Source organism: Xyrauchen texanus, chromosome 22 (genome assembly GCF_025860055.1).
Source record: "Xyrauchen texanus isolate HMW12.3.18 chromosome 22, RBS_HiC_50CHRs, whole genome shotgun sequence".
Classification (NCBI taxonomy): domain Eukaryota; kingdom Metazoa; phylum Chordata; class Actinopteri; order Cypriniformes; family Catostomidae; genus Xyrauchen; species Xyrauchen texanus.
This window is the reverse complement of record NC_068297.1, coordinates 40,470,583-40,487,496: the sequence shown is the minus strand read 5'-3', so window position 1 is coordinate 40,487,496 and position 16,914 is coordinate 40,470,583.

Below are 16,914 nucleotides of genomic sequence, written 5' to 3'. Positions count from 1 at the left end.
AACTGGCAGCGAGCGGCGTTTGCCATCATTATTCCCCGAACAGTTTCACTAATTCTCTGGTGCTAACTTCCAAGTGTGCTCAGTTTTCGCACGAAAATAACAACCACTAATATTTTTTAATGATTTGAAAAATGATACACTTTTACAAATATTTTAAATAAATTATTTCTTATTTTTATTGCGCTTTTTTTTAAGATGTTGAAAAACAGTAATAATTAGAATTGTCCTTTAATACAGGCACAAAAGACACGGTTTCCTAAAAGTGACTTTTACTGTGATTAACGCTCAAACATGCAGCACAATCTTTGAAGAGAGAGAAAAAGCACCTATAACATCTTTTCTCTTTATAAACTGCAAACCTTCAGTTAAATGACCTGAGTCTGGAGGTAGAGGCTTTGAGACAGATTTGTCAGATGAGAGAAGGGAGGAATTTCATTTTGAAGTGGCTTTGGGCAGACTGTGAGCTTTTTTAACTTTTTGTCTCTCAATGAGACTTCCTGCACCAAGATAACATCACTCCTTATCTCATCCAAACCCTCTCAGAAAGCATCTCATACACCAGAGAAGAACCTGCTGTAGTCTTAAAATAAATATCAATTATCATCAGTACAATTACACAACAATTATCATAACACTTTAAAAAAGTTCTAATTGTCAAGATATTTTATTATACAGCTGAATGTCTAGTTTAATAAAAGAAAAGAAATAGTGCAAAACCTAATCCAATTTTCCATTTCATAATGTTTCTTTATAAAAAAAATTGTTTTTTTTTTAGGTTTAAAGGAATATTCCAGGTTCAGTGTAAGTTCTTCTCAATTCACAACATTTGTGGCATAATGTTGAATAGCACAACTCGTCCCTCCTTTTTAAAAGCACTTACATGAATTCTTCTGATAAAACTTGTACACTATTTGAGCTGTAAAGTTGTTTACATCATGTTTTAGGGTTTACAGATTACGTTGCCATAGCAACAAAGATGTAAAGTTGGATAAAACTTCACACAGAAAAGGTCAGTAAGTGATTTTAATCATGTTAACATATTTTTACATCTTGTGGCTATACTTTTAAAACTGTGAATATTTAAAAATGTGGCCCCATTGACTTCCATTGTATGTGCCTCAATGGAACACAGATTTTTGCTTTATTTGAGAAATAGAGGGACATTTCGACATTAATTTATGTGGTAATGAACATTATGCAAAAAATGCTGTCGATTGACCTTAACTTCTATTGAACCCGGATTATTCCTTTAAATACGGTTTAATGCTGACTTTTGAAAACGCTCAGAAGCGGGGAATGGCCGCCGTCCGCAAGGTGAGTGGGGACTGGACTCCTGTACGTCTGGAGCGATGGAGCCAATGCCAAGGGATGAGGAGTGCCCTGCCGTCCCCCAGAAACGCAGAGGGGTCGAGAGAAGTCAGCTGTCCACGAGGGGAGGAGGGGAGTGACTCCCCGAAGGGCTTGATCTGTTGGGCCGCTGCCATGGTGCGGAGGAGTGTCCCCATGGGTCGCCGGGAACACGGAGGGTGTTCTGGCTGCTGGGGGTCAGAGGTCTGACTCTGGTCCGCCCGGGGAGGAGTGGTTGCCGTCCGCCTGAGAGCGTGGAGGTGTGATCGAGGACCACACAACGGTGCATCAGAGAACCGGTGAGTGAGTTTCTTTTTCTCTCTCTCTCTGTCGCTCCATGTTGTCATTTCCCTCGCGTATTTTTTATTTTTTTTCCCCTCCTGTCTTCTCCCAGGTCGAGGAAGACCCGCCCCTGGAGGAAGGGGGGGTATACATCATGCAGGGGACGCCCCGGCCTAAGGCAACGCCGGGAGGATTGTAGAGCGGAGGAGGGTGGGGCCGGGCTGGATCAACACACGCCCGGTCCCCATTCAGCCAATTAAACAATTATATTGTTAAGCCGGTTCTCACCTCCTACACATATGATAATTCTTTGCATTACTGTTGGTTAGGACTGGGTCCACCCTACTTAACGAATTATGATCTCATGAATGTGATGATGCATTTTGTTGCAACACGCTAAATTTGGTCATGTTGCCTGAAGGCAACACCGTACTAAAAAGGGCTGAAGGTAAAGAGTGCCGATTGAGCACTTAAAAGCTTGTGTTATTAAGAACGAGGTTCTCTCTCTCTGTGCGGTCCTCAGCTCAAACGTGTTTCATCATGCTCTCTTATTGAGTGCTGGATGTGTTGTGTGTTTGGATGGGAGGATCAGTTGTCTATTAAAGGCTGATGTCAGTGCAGGTGCAGGTCGTTTCATTCAGCCGCTCACTGTGCTGTATTCATACACGTCCCCAAGTGTACAGAGCGGGAGCCAAGCAGCTGATACATTACAAGCGGCAGCTTTGCATCTTTGCAACTGCAGGGTTATTCATGTCACACAGTCTCAGACTGGTCCTTTGCTCTGGGGTTCAGAGTTGCACCTGAGACTGGTATAATTGAAGCCCTGGGAGCTAACGAGGAAACACAACCAGTGTGAAAACAAGCTAACTGTGTTTACCTCAAAGAAAAAGGGGTCATGACCAAAGTTGTCCTCATTTAACCCCAGCATTTCACAGCACTGCATGATAATGTTTGCTCTGTCTAAGGTTTTGCAGAGTACAGCATAGCCTTGCACAGGCTGACTTTAGACTCTCTGCTCCACATTGCCATCTTAGTCTGGCCATGAGCCGCTCACTTAGATGGGAAGATGGCCATCCAACTGATAAGTGAAGTGACCAATCACAGTGCACAAATGAAGATATTTTGAGGGATGTATGAGATGTATTTTTCCATACAATGCAAGTCTATGGGGTCCAAACTTTCAAGGACTAAAAAAAGGCAACATTAAAGGAATTCTTAGGACTCCAGTGGTTTATTCTATGTCATCAGAAGCGAAAAAATCAGCATTTTTGTGCTTTTTGGAGCTTTAAAGTTTTGGACCCCATTGACTTGCATTGCATGGGAATAATGCATATCTTATGCCTTAAGCCTTTGACTGTATTCCTTTAGAAGAAAGCAAGTAATTAAAGATTGAGATGGATGAACTATCCTGTTAACAACAGCTTATTCAAGAGCTAAAAGGGCCGTTCACATACTTCTGACATGTAGTGTATGTACAGTATATATAAAACATGAATGATCTTTAAAGATTGATCTCACGGCAGCGATCATGTCAAGGTTGCTTGCACTTGGTTTCCGATTGCTCTAAATGACCTGTCATGCCTCTGTCAGTGGAAACACTTTGATGTGAAGTTGTAAAGCCTCTTTTGTTTTCAGTGTAATTTTGAAGCCGGTATCGTGTCTCTGCAGTGGGGTTTTCTCCCTTGTTGTTGTGCAATTTCATTAGGTTCAGCTAATGAAAAGATGGCCCTTGGTTACTGCCCACTGTCCACTAGTCTCTACTTATTTTCCATCATCCCTCTGAACCCTTCAAACAGGTGTGCAGTGTGCAGGTGTCTCTTGTGTTTGAAGTCCTGCCTGTGGTCCTCATTTCTCCAGCACATGAACCAACAACCAAAATGATCCTAGGTGTACAAAATACCGACATGATTTTGTGAGTATCCATATGCATTCTTATGTGAAGTGTGGCTCTAGCACACATTTCCATAGACATTAATACTTAGAATTTTGATGTTTTGACCGCATCTAAAACATAAATTATTTACGTATGAACAACTTTAGAGATTTATTTTTTAAATTAATCCATTAATATTAATTCATGGAATTAATCAGTTGATTTCATTGTATTTATAATCAATGAAATTAATTAAACGTTCAATCCAATCAGGTTTAATTAATGCAGGATTATATCACTAAAGTCTTCAGAGGTCTTAAGGATCCCTCACTTAAAATAAAATACAAATGTTGCCTCAAGAATAGAGGTGGGGGAAAAATCGATATTTTAAAGTATAGCGATATTTTTCCTCACGATATTTTTTCAATGTTCCCATGCCAAATATCAATATGATTGACTTTTTTCAACTTCAACAGCCATCCATTAGCTGGAGCTGTTATTACGCTTTACTGCTAAGACAGAACGGAACTCCTTTGATGTCACCCACAATGTGGAAATGTTGTTGACAGCATGAACGCGTCGGAGACTTTTCAAAATCCGCCTTTCTCTTTTAAATCCAGGGTTTGGCAACATTTTGGTTTGTGATTTTCACGTCCAAATAGGTCTCAAAGATCAATTAAAAGCATTGTTTATGTTGCAGATTGAAGTTCACATCCCCAGAAGTGAAGCAATAGTTCTTTTGGGCATTAGCACATTAGCACGTTTTCCAGCGCTCTGGTATTGGGTGTTATTGTGGTCAAGGTTGTTACAATCAAGAGTCATTATGATATTAAAGAAGCATAAAAGTGATTTTTTTTCTCCCCAATGCCATGCCCAATTCCCAATGTGCTCTAGGTCCTCGTGTTACTAATCTCAGTTACCTCCGCGTCTGAGACCGTAAATCCATGCATCTAATCACGCACAACTCACCACGCGCTCCACTGAGAGTGAGAAACACATTATAGCGATCACGAGGAGGTTACCCCATGTGACTCTACCCCCCCTAGCAACTGGGCCAATTTTGTTGCTTAGAAGAACTGGCTGGAGTCACTCAGCACGCCCTGGATTCAAACTCACGACTCCAGGGATGGCAGTCAGCGTCTTTACTCGCTGAGCTATCCAGGCCTCTTGAAGCCATACAATAGTTTTGTGAATAGCAAAATGATGTTTATAAAGTAAATATACCGTTTGCATGTGCAGTGCGCTTTAGTGAATGAGCGCTGCTCTGTTGTTGACACAAACACACACACACACACACACACACACACACTATAGTATGCGCATGGCTTGTGATTCGAAATGTGAGTGCTGCAATGAACTCCATTTCAGATGTAGATTCTTGATAGTTCGGTCTGTGCGATTCACCCATTGAGAAGCATATTAAAACTACTATGAACTACAGACAGAAACTTCTGCAGTGTTCTGCAAAAATAAGAGCCAGAGGCTTTTAAAATATAATATAACTATATTCATATTTGCATTAATATTATATATTTAACAATAATAACAACATTAATCATATATTACAAATTACAGTATTATTTCAATTGACTGAGTAATGTTACATCATTTCACAACTAAAGTGAACACAAAAGAGGTTCACTTAAGTATCTATTGCACACAGTCTTTCCTGTACAATATGTGGCATATTTGTGGGTCAGTATTGTTTATGTTCACAAATAAATGGTTCACATTCTTTTAAATTAGTTTAACAATGCATTTGGCAACAGTTCTCTGAAGTCCTATGAAGAAGAATGAAAACCAGAATGTAAAATATCACAATATATTACAGTTTTGAAACACAATTATATCGTATTGTGACCATACGGTAGATATCAATAGTATCTCGTATCGTCAGTTACCTTGTGATTCCCGCCCCTACCCAAGAAGCGTTACGACACAGGTCACACATCAGTGATATCATTGACCGATTATGACATGCCATATTCCAGGTGATGCATTTGTTAAAATGAGATATGACTGCACCTTTATGGAGTGAATCAGGAGAAGATTTTCAGTGATTAACAACTTAAATCTCACTCTTTATTAAACTATTAAATGCTGTCAGAGCACTTCGAATGCAGCACATCGTCATATGGACTACTTTTGTACTGATTTTTCTTTATTATACATTTTTGGAATATATTGTTAAGAAATGTTTAGGGTCAGTTTAATGGATAGAGGTTTTCTCAAAAATATCTTCAGTATATAATAGAATATTGTAACTAAAATGAGTCATTTATATACCAGTGTTCTTTAAAACTACATTCACAAGCTACTCATACTGTAAGTAGTAATTAAAAAGTAGTTAAATTACAGTATAGCTCCTCTCTGAAAAAAGTAGTTAGCTACACTACAAGCTACTAACAAAAAGTAGCAACACTGATGTAATTTAAAGAAGATTTTATTTTTACGTAACAATCAGAGGATATTTTTTAATTCTGTTCAATAATATCACTTGATAGTAATATTTTTAATTGGGTGACATTCCCTTATTATCCATGGTTTTACTTCAGTAACCATAGTTCAACCTTGGGAGGCAATTTGCTGTAAAAGCACAGTAACCACAAAATGAACTATGTTTACTGCAGTCATGGTTACTACAATAATACTATAGTATTATAAAACCATGATTAATTGTATCAAAAGCATGTATTCTGTCTAAAAAATAAATAAAGACATGGTTACTACCGGGGTCTGGGTATCTCAGCGAGTATTGCTGCTGATTATCACCCCTGGAGTCGTGAGTTTGAATCCAGGGCATGCTGAGTGACTCCAGCCAGGTCTGCTAAGCAACCAGATTGGCCTGGTTGCTAGGGAGGGTAGAGTCACATGGGGTAAACTCCTCATGGTCACGATTAGTGGTTATCGCTCTCAATGGGGCGTGTGGTAAGTTGTGTGTGGATCGCGGATTGTAGCATGAGCCTCCACATGCTGCGAGTCTCCGCGGTGTCATGCACAACGAGTCACGTGATAAGATGCGTGGATTGACGTCTCAGAAGTGGAGGCAACCGAGACTTAACCTCCGCCACCCGGATTGAGGTGAATAACCGCTCCACCACGAGGACCTACTAAGTAGTGGATTTTTTAATCAAAATAAAGTGGAAAAACTGCAAACATTTACTAAATATTTTGCTTCACAAAAGAATGCAAAGTCCATTTAAGGCTGCACAGGTCTCATGTGAATCAGTGAATCATTTGAGTTCCCAACACTAGATATAAGGGAATCATTTATTTTAAGTGTAGCATTAAGGGATCTGAAATATCTCTAAAATAGTATAAATTTTTAATATAAAGAATTCATAAATATTTGAACATTTCTAAAGCTGTACAATGACCACCTTTAGATGCTGTAAATTTGTCCATATTAATGTTTTGAATGAATAGCTTTGAATAATAATGATGAGGTCAGGCTGTAAATACAAACATTTAAACATCTTTTTAACCCCAAATGTTCCAAACCAGGGCCAGAAGCAGTCTTACTTGGATGTGATCTTTACGGTGGACAAGTGCTTGTCTCTTTGTCGGATTGGGATAAGGGGTCCGCTTGATCGTTTCACCATCCAACCGGAACTGGAGGGGGTAAAAATGAAATCTACCGAGCCAATGCCCCTCCCCCCAGCCCCCCCTTAGACCCGGCTATGTTCCATTACCTATATAACTGTTTGAAGAATCTCTTTTGAAGACTTGGAATATAGTGCACATGTCGTATGGGCTACATTTATGATATATTTATGGACCTTTTGGCTCCTTTTTCGAGGTTTACAGTTGTGGTCACTATGAACTTTTGTTGTATGGAAAAGAGGTTTGGAATGACATGAGGGGGAGAGTTTTCATTTTTGGGGAACTTTTTCTTCAAGCATTTTGTTAATCTGTGGTGCAGTTGGTTTCCAGAGAGCAGTGTTGAATCAGTGTACTTCTCGGTGTGTGTTTTTCTGCTCACACAGACAGGTGAATGAGGATCGGGCTTTGTTTGCTGTCGTTTGAAAGCGCAGATGCGAAACAAGATCTGTAACACGATCTCACGGCAATTACCGTCACAATAGAATGCTTATATATTCCACTTCCTTTGATTCCTTCCTTTCAAAGGATGTTTTAAGAAAATTACACAGAAATTAGCTTTATTGGTTTAAATATGGACACAGTGAATGTCAGATCTGTATTTTAAGCATTGTATCTCTTTTTCGAGTCGGTATCAGCTCGTTGCTCCTGTGTGGATGGGCAGTTAGCAGGGGTTGAAAGCCGTTTGGTTCGTGAACAGTTCGATGCGCAGCGCACTCATCCTTTTTCCTCATGTTTGTAGACAGACAGGGAGGGCAATTCCCACCCTTTCCTTTTTTTACCAGTATTATTCTCTGAAAGCCGTGTGACCACCGGATCGCCTGGGATGAAATGTCATATCTTGGAGTGATCTTTATCTCTTAATTGCTTCCTTTGTCTCCCGTGATTCCCCAGGCCCTGCCATTCCTCTGTGGGCAAGCTGGGCTTTGAAGTGTCAGGGGAGGTTATAGTGATAAGGACTGAGCCGTTATGATGCGTCTGACGGCTCGCTGCTATGCCGCTTCTAGCTGTAGCTGAAGTTAAGTTACCTGATGAAGAAATAAAGACAAAATAATGCTGCTTTTACTCAACCAGGCAGTGTCAGGCTGGGAAACCAGCTGAGAAACAGTTTGACCAGGATTAGAGACCATCTTAAACCACTTAAGACCTGCAAACCAGCTTAGGCTTAGTCATTTTTAATTTTTTTTGTAGGGTAATTAAATTGAGAATTAACCATTTGTGGCATAATAATGATAACCACAACAAGTAATTTCATCCATCCTTTTCTTAAAAAATAAAAAGCAAAAATCGAGGTTACACTGAGGCACTTACAATGGAAGTGAATGGAGACAATTCTTTTAAGTTTTAAAAAGGCAGAAATTTTGCATTTATAATATAAAAGCTTATAATTTTATAAAAGCACTTACGATAATTCTTCTGGTAAAATGTGTGTGATATTTGAGCAGTAAAGTTGTTTAAATGGTAAATGTTATGGTTATTTTGAGGGTTTACAGTAATACGTTGTTGTCATGGTAAAGTTGTAAAATTATTAACTTTTTTGTAAAACACAAAAAAGGTCAGTAATTGATCATGTTAACACACATGCTGTTTACATCTTGTGGCTATACGTTTGAAACAGTGAGTATTTTAACGTTAATCGATTGGCCCCATTCACTTTCATTTAAACCCCCGTTAATTTAAATGCCTCACTGGAACCTCAATTCTGCTTCTTATTTTTTTTTTTTTCAAGAAAAGGAGGGAGGAGTCAAAGTTTATTTTTGTGGTACTCAACATTATGCCAAAAATGCTGTCGATTGAGTTTAACTTGTACTGAACTCTGAATATTCCTTTCATTGTTTACTATATCAGGTGTTACAAATACAAAACGTAATAAATTCATACTTTTTTACCCCTATACTCAACTAACAATTTTTGGTTCCCAGAATATTCTGGGAATGTTCCTTGAACAGAGCATTAAGGTTTAAATAGAGGTTAAAATTGAAATGGAATGTTTTTTTAGGTTGTACATGATGGTTCCCTACACATGTGTTCCCCTAACATTCCCTTAACTTCTTTATTTCCAGCACCTTTCTGCAACCTCAGTAAACAGACAAGCCATTGATAGATTAATTAACTAGTTTTTGAAGACTAATATAGAATATATCATTTTGGCAACCCTGCAGCACGTTAATACTGAAAACTCAACCTAGCCTCATAGAGTGAATGTTACTATCATTAAATTTTTGCAGACTTTTATGTTCCGCGTTTGACGTTTTGCTGCAGTTTCCTGGTGAAATGAACACTAGAGGTGCTACAACAACTGTGTGATTTATTCACTTTCACAGAAATCATGACTACAATTACTTTATAAACACTTATTTTTCACACTATTACTCACACAGTGCTACGTTACGTTAATGAAACTCTTTTACTATAGCACTTCATTTGAGAAACAAAACATTTTGATGCTTGTATTTAGTGTTGGGTTCGAGTCCACCTTTAGTCCAAGTCCAAGTCTTTAAACAATCGAGTCAAGTCCGAGTCCAAAAGGGGCCGAGTGCGAGTCAAGTCAGAATCCGAATGAATCTGAAATTGTAAACGTAAACTCAACATCAATATTTTAAGCTTATTTGAACAACTGAGAAAAACAATTTGTCAATATAAATGTATCATATATACATTTTATTATTAGTATCCTGCTGAACAAATTTCAAAGTGGTTTCAGAATGAAAGCAGATGCTTTAGGTGTATGTAGACAAAACTGTAATTTAACACAATTCTTACTGCGTTCTGTTGACATTTCAATTATTTGTAGAATTTTCCCTCTACTCAAACATAGACCAAAGAAAGTGAAAGCTGCATTAGTCATTAAAACGTCATGGTTAATAACATAACCTCCGATCCCTGATGGAGGGAATGCGAGGTTGTGTTGATATAGTGACACTAGGGGTCGCTCCTGGGAGCCCCAGATATCTCTGATCTTTGAGAAAAGGCCAATGAAAATTGCCGAGTGGAATTTGCATGCCACTCCCCCGGACATACTGGTATTTAAGGAGCTGGAATGCAACCACTCATTCAGGTTTCGCACTGAGGAGCCAAGACAAGGTCCCGGCCATTTCAGTGGGTAGTTTAGTGTTGTGACAGGAGGGACACAAAGTCTCGTTCACTCCATCAGGGAACGGAGGTTATGTTAGTAACCATGACACAAAGGGTCCCTATGGAAAATGCCACAACTACTGAACTGTGTTACTTGAACTGGTGGTGCAAGACGGGCAGAGCTCTGTGTGCCTTGTAGCCAGCACACCAGGCTGTCACGTAACTACCCCCAATGCATTCATAGGTGTAAAACGGTCCCCTGCACCTCGGTTACAAGTCGACTGCTCAAAAAATAAGGACTGGCTGACCCAGCCGCAGCCTTTTCTCTTTTTTATCCACAAAAGGAACTAAATCGTTCAGCTGGGGTCCATATAAGATCCACATCAGGGGTGTCCCTCCAAAGATGAAGACACTGCGGAGACCACGCCCACCGAAAGGAGGGGGCTTTAGAGTGGGAATACGTCACATGGTCTTACAGAGTCCGGTTGGAAGCACATCATATGGAAGGGTCCCATGGTAGACCCTACCCGAAGGGGGACGAGTTACTACAAACAGGGTGACCGGGTACAGAGAGGGGCTATATGCAAGCGGTACACCCGCCAGCTGTCCCGAGACTTACCTGTTTCAACCTGACAATACACGGGACAAAACCGGCTCAACCGGGAGGTTGCAGAACCTAACAAAGGTGTTAGATGTTGCTCAGATTGCTGCTCTGCAAATGTCTGTTAAAAGGCACCGTTGGTCAGATCCCTGCAGGCCGCTACACCCCTAGTAGAATGGCGCGCAGCCCCGCAGGGGGCGGCATGTCCTGGGCATGATATGCCGTAGCGATGGCACCTGATCCCTGAACAGAGTCAAGGGAACCTTGGGCACATAGCCTGGTCGGGGTCTCAGGATGACCTCGGAGTATCCCGGACCAAACTCCAGGCACGGATCTCTGACAGAGAACGCCTGCAGGTCCCATACCCTCTTGATGGAGGTGAGCACCATCAGGAGGGCAGTCTTCAAGGGAGCGCCTTTAACTCAGCTGACTCTAGGGGCAGGCCCACGAGGGAACAAGGTGCTGTCTGGGGGGGGTTAACCTCCTCGCTCCTCTCAGGCACCTGATGATGAATTCATGCTTCCCTGAATACTTATCATCTACTGCATCATGATATGCTGATATAGCGGCAACATACACTTTCAAGGTGGAGAGGGACAGCTGCCCCTCCAGCCTCTCCTGCAGAAAGGAAAGCATTGATCTGACTGCATATCTCTGGGGATCTTCACATCGGGAAGAACACCACTTAGCGAACAGTCGCCACTACCGGTTTTAGGCCACTTAAGTCTTCCATGTCCCATCCAAGGGCAAGACGTGGAGATTCCAGAGGTCTGGTCACAGGTGCCAGATGGTGCCCCATCCCTGAGAAAGAAGGTCCTTCCTCAGGGGGATTTGCCGGGAGGGGCTGTCGTGAGGAGCGTGAGATCCGGGAACCCAGTCCGGGTGGGACAATAAGATGCCACTAGGATGACCTGCTCCTGGTCCTCCCTGACTTTGCACAACATCTGTGCAAGTAGGCTCACTGGGGGAAACACATATTTGCGGAGTCCCAGGGGCCAGCTGCATGCCTGTGCATCTGTGCCGTGGGAAGCCTCGGTTTAAGAATACCAGAGTGGGTATCTGCGGAGCCTGAAGTGCCACTTGTGGCCATGCCGAGTCCAGGGACATTAAATAACTTACCTGGCTCCTTATGACCACTCCTGGAACAGCCTGGGATGGGAGAGGAAAAAGTCCATCCTCGTGACCCATGGAGGCCATCAGCTGGGCGTGCGAGGGCAGGAACCCTGCTACCAGTGCGCCAAACCTGCTAGAGAGAAATGATAACGATGGCCGTGGACACCGACTGTGAGGCCCAGGAATTAAGAAAACCTCTCTTTTCTTAAAATGTGGGTACCGCAGCCCTTGGGGCATACGGCAAAATGATAAGAAAAGGTAAACAGGGATCCTCTGCTCGGCCTTCCACCGTGGGAAAGAGAGGTGCACTTACAAGCTCCTCTGCAGTGGGTGTCCAACTTCCTGGACTGCCCGTCTCTGAGCGCTTTGAAGCCTTTCTTGTGTTCTTGGCAACCGGTCGTGAGACGGGTGGCTCCACGCTGAGGCCGGCTTACTGGGGCGGACTGTGGCAGTGCCAGTGTTGCTGCCGCAAGGTGACGCCATTGGCAATGAGCAGACGAGGAGCAGGACCTTGAGCCGCGCCGGTGCAGGATGTGTTGTATAGTCCCCATCTGCTCAACAGTACACTGATCCGAGGACAGCAGTTCTCGAGTTAACAGTACACCGATCCAAGGACAGCAGAATCGAGTTAACAGTACACCGATCTGAGGACAGCAGTTCTCGAGTTAAGAGTACACTGATCCCAGGACAGCAGTTCTCGATTCAACAGTACACTGATCCGTGGACAGCAGCTCTCGAGTTAAAAGTACACTGATCCCAGGACAGCATTTCTCGTTAACAGTACACTGATCCCAGAACAGCAGTTCTCGAGTCAACAGTACACTGATCCGAGGAGAGCAGCTCTCGAGTTAACAGTCACTGATCCCAGGACAGCAGTTCTCGAGTCAACAGTACACTGAACTAAAAATTGCCTCTTTTGGACATCAGTGAGTAGCTGATGAGCATGCGTGATCCGAGGACTTGAATAAGGGGGCAAAATGTTTCAAACATGAGATATAAATTAATTTTACTATTGAGTATTGTGTATGCAGATTATATCTTAAGTTGTGATGAGTTGGATCATGGCTTCTGTAAAAAAGAGTTGATTAAGACCAGTTTAATAACTTTATATGCTTTAGACATGTGTAGATCATCCGCATTTGTTTATCAGTGTCAGTATTGGGTGCTTTAGGTGCGAAACTTTAATGTAGGAAGTATTATAAGATCACTTAATAAACACCCTTTTTATTATTATGGGGCGGCTGTTGCCAGGTGGTACAGCAGGTTGTCCACTAATCGCAGGGTTAGCAGTGTAAAGCGATTTGAATACCGCTAAGGTTAAAAAGGCACTATATAAGTGCAGTTACCATTTATTATAACTTAATTAAATAAAATTTAATAATCAGCAATCAGTTCTTACATGTCTCATGTGCCAACACGGTTACATCACACATGCATACCGCTGTTGACCGAAGCAATAATTTCGAGTTTAAAGTACTTAAATGTTGATCTTTCTCTCATCAAAAGCAATCGTGTCACTTTTGAAGTAATGGATGACTTCTTTTTGGAGCTTCGAAAGTCAGAATGAATGACTTTTATACGCGGTTTCTTTTGAATCTATAGCTCGAAACACACAGCGTGACCACTGAAGTCCGATTCCTGTATGAATGACTCTTGTAAGTCAGTTCTTTTGACTCTACAGCATGACAAGTGTAGTCTGATTTCCAAGCGAATTACTCCTATGGGTCAGTTCTTTTGAATATACAGCTACAAATATACAGTGCTACTAGTGTACCCCAGTTTTCATACAAATTACTCTAATAAGCCACTTCTTTTTAGTGAGTTTAAAATAAACTTACATACATTTTTATTAAAAATAGACTTGAAAAGTCTTAGTGTAAACGCTTTTTACAAGTTATATTTGCTCTGTCAATCTCAACATCCATCAACAGGCTGCTGAGGGCAGAATTGCATTTCTTATTTCCAAATAATTCTTCATTATACAGCAGTATAAGTACACTAGTTGAGTGTTCACTGGTTTTGTAAGCATTCATCTTTCTTGTTACTGTACATTCCGCCAGCTAAAACTAAAGATCAGGCTCATCCCTCCTCAGGGAACCGAGCAGATGTTCACTCCGGTGTGGGTGAAAGCCAAATATGAAACAAATGTGAAAAATTCTTTAAAATAAAAAAATCAGAGCAGAGAGGAACGCTCAAGCACTTTCAAACATCAGATGGGATGTGTCTTAAAACAGACAGCTGGATTAGTGCTGTGGCATTGATGAAGAGTCTTGACGCAACCAGGCCTTATGAGCATCATTAACATGCACTTCAGTGTTATGTGTGTACTGAAAACTGTGTATGCAGGAATGAGAGGGAGGAGAATTTGATGGATAAAAGCCAGGACTGTATGGGTGAAAGAACAGACTAAAATCAACAGAACATCTTTTGTGCAATCAGCAACAGGGTGACATGGGGAACATCATTGTACCCTCTGCTGGTAGGAGGTGATACTTCAGCTTGTTCACACAAACAATAATTACACTTGTTTGGGAGACATACCTGGAGCCAGTGTAGTTAGATTGAAGGTTGAAGATTTTATTGAAAAGAAAAAAAATATTTCGTGAGACTTAATCTGGACCCTTCTTTTGGTAGGTGTTACTGTGGAGCAATAGATGGAATAAAGATTGTTTGATTCAAGACTTCATCATGAATCTGTAAGAACATAAGGAAAATAACCAGAGTAATGGTTGAGTAATGAAGATAAAATATTTGAGCAGAAATGTATGTTTAAGAGTCCAAGCACAGATGGATCCTGGAACCCTACTGCCCACCCTAAAATTAAAAATACCCCCTCCCCCCAAAGATCTCATTCTAGTGCAGGCACTGCCCAATTGTAATATGTTTTCTGCCTTAAAAGTTTCTGGGCATCAAAGACCGTAAGTCGTAGAGACCCCAAATTTGGCAGGGTGGTCCCAAATCCCATCCGTTTCTCAAGCAAAATGTTTTGTGGCCCATTTTCATTTATTGACCTATACCTTCAAAACACAATGCCCATACATAACGAAACTTGGCAAACATTTTGACAAAAAACATTTTGAGTATGCATGCCAAATTTTGTCCATTTCTGTCCATACGGGGTTCTATAAAAAAATAAAAAAATGTTTATCTATGCAACTGTTTCATCAAGGAAGCTGAAATTTGGCATGTATCTTCTTTGATTCAAATCCTAACATGTACTTAAAATAGTTTTTGGAAAAACCAACAAAAAGGGATGCCAGAAGCCAATAAAAGTTTAGCAGCTCATAACTTGCTTTGTGAACAACCAATTATTATAAAATTTGGCATCCACTTACGGGTGGCCAAAATTAGTCTGTATACCAAATTTTATGAGAATCAGCCACAAGGTGGTGCTAAAATAAGCTAGTTTACATTTTTGCTTCAGAATTGGTTGAGCTCAAATAAAAACGTCTGTTTACCTTGAATCCTTCAGCGTCCCAAAATCAGTCTTTCATGTGGTTTTCCATTTCCACGAGAAAAAAATTTCTCCCACTTTTTTTGACAAACATACTTTTTCAAACTCGACCTAGGCTGTTAGCATGATTTGCATGAAATTTGGTATGCATCATCTAGAGATGCTACTAATAAAATGTGATTAATCGTTCAGAATATATGTTCTAATACGTTTTTTGTGTGTAGCCATAATGACTAACTGGCCTGTATCATGTGAGCGCAATATACAATCTTAACAAAGCTCAACAACAGAACAATCTCGAGGCAAATACCAAATTCCATCCAATTACGATGCTAGGGGACTCCCAAACTTACTTTGGAAGTATAGACATTCAAATAATGAAGTCAATGACAAAGTCACCCATTTCCACTATTTTCTGTCTAGCTAACTGGAATTAATTTATTTGATGATTATTTTTTTCCACTTTGTTCTATTCTTTTTGCATCAATTATTCCAGATTTATCCACCCCTACATGGCATGTAAAAACAAACTCTGACTTGAGGACTATACATGTTGGTCAGACAGTTTCTTCCTGCCTAAGTGCAAAGTGTAACAGACTTTATGCTGATAGTCAAATGTCTAGCTACACGTGATTACCACCAGAGTTACACAAGAACACATATTAAGTATGTACAGCACGTTTGCAATATGAGTTTGCCAATCATGCTTGTCTACATTTGTGTATGTTTTTAGCTTAAGAATGTTCTGTTATGAGAGGGTTGAGTTTAGCAGTAGTAAGAAAATGTGAAGTCTAAAGTAGATTTAAATACAGACTAGCAGGATAAGATTGATTAAGATCTCCTTTAATGAGGGAGATTCCTTACATATCTTTTTGTTTTTGCCTGCAGGTTTATTTGAAGGTCATTGTGCTGTTTTCGTCTTCTCTGTAATGTAGAATTAGACTGCGGCTGGAGAGAAATGTGGTTTAATGAAGACCAGACACTGAAAGGGGCACCGGCTGTTGCAAGATTTTCACTCGCTCTGATTTACTACGGGAATATATTATGCTTTTGAGTCATGGACAGCAGAGAAACACGATGCTAAATGCAAATTATAAAATGCACCTAACTAATCTTGCATAGATAGGAGAGCAAAATAAATACATTCATCAGCTTTTAAAAGGAAGGAGAAAACACTTCCCGTATATTTGTTTTTGATGTCAAAGGCTGTGAGTCCAATCAAACTCTAAGGTATTTTGCAGCCAATTCATCTATAACTGAGAAAAAGCTAATGAAATCAGGGACAGGTTGCCCTCATACTCAAAAACTATCAACAAAAAATAATATGACACACTCTCCATTAAATACAGGTTCACTTGCAACAAGGATAAACATGATTTGTGTCAATCGCAATGTGTTTTGTGTGGTAAAATATTGGCTGCCGACTGCCATGAAAGAAAACTCTAAATTCAGTTTTGTAGGATAATGAGTTTTGGTACTTTTGGGTCAGCGTTGTCCAATGTAAAATTCAGGTTCTGAAACAAAACCAGCTGAGAATCCTTTTCAAGCTGACTGGTCTGATCAGGTGCC